Below are 720 nucleotides of genomic sequence, written 5' to 3'. Positions count from 1 at the left end.
TAAAAAATAAGCCTTACAATACATGGTCTTACTTTTTAAATAAAAAAAAAAAGCCTTACTATACATGGTTTAAGAAAAAAAAAAGCCTTACTATACATGGTTTAAAAAAAAAAAAGCCTTACTATACATGGTTTAAGAAAAAAAAAAAGCCTTACTATACATGGTTTAAAAAAAAAAAAAGCCTTACTATACATGGTTTAAAAAAAAAAGCCTTACTAAACATGGTTTAAAAAAAAAAAAAAAAAAAAAAAAGCCTTACTATACATGGTTTAAAAAGAAAAAAAAAGCCTTACTATACATGGTCGTATTTTTTAAATAAAAAAAGCCTTACTATACATGGTTTAAAAAAAAACAAAAACAAAAACTAAAAGCCTTACTATACATGGTCTTACTTTTATAAATAATTAAAAAAAAAGCCTTACTAGACATGGTTTAAAAAAAAAAAAAGCCTTACTATACATGGTTTAAGAAAAAAAAAAAAAAGCCTTACTATACATGGTCTTACTTTTTAAATAATAAAAAAAAAGCCTTACTATACATGGTCGTATTTTTTAAATAAAAAAAAAAGCCTTACTATACATGGTTTAAAAAAAAAAAAGCCTTACTAGACATGGTTTAAAAAAAAAAAAAAGCCTTACTATACATGGTCGTATTTTTTTTAATTAAAAAAAAAGCCGTACTATACATGGTTTAAAAAAAAAAAAAAAAAAAAGCCTTACT

This window comes from Festucalex cinctus, chromosome 11 (assembly GCF_051991245.1).
Source record: "Festucalex cinctus isolate MCC-2025b chromosome 11, RoL_Fcin_1.0, whole genome shotgun sequence".
In the NCBI taxonomy this organism is placed as follows: Eukaryota; Metazoa; Chordata; class Actinopteri; order Syngnathiformes; family Syngnathidae; genus Festucalex; species Festucalex cinctus.
This window is presented reverse-complemented; position numbering follows the sequence as displayed.